Source organism: Nematolebias whitei, chromosome 4 (genome assembly GCF_014905685.2).
Source record: "Nematolebias whitei isolate Nwh7 chromosome 4, NemWhi1, whole genome shotgun sequence".
Classification (NCBI taxonomy): Eukaryota; Metazoa; Chordata; class Actinopteri; order Cyprinodontiformes; family Rivulidae; genus Nematolebias; species Nematolebias whitei.
In genome coordinates, this window is record NC_056501.1 from 30,093,577 (window position 1) to 30,093,815 (window position 239).

The window sequence follows — 239 nt, forward strand, 5'->3', positions numbered from 1 at the left end:
TTTTGGTCTGTGTGAGGAAACAGGAGTTCCTGGAGAAACCCCACACATGCACCGAGAGAACATGCAAACTCCACCCAGAAAGGCCCCTGGACCGGGATTTGAACCAAGGACCTGCTCGCTGAGAAGCAGCAACTCTACAAGTTGTGCCACTGTGCTGCCTTTAAATAGAAATTGAGTGGAACAAGTCATCATCCCTATTTTCCTCAATCATTCCTGCTACATGTATATATACCTAATAG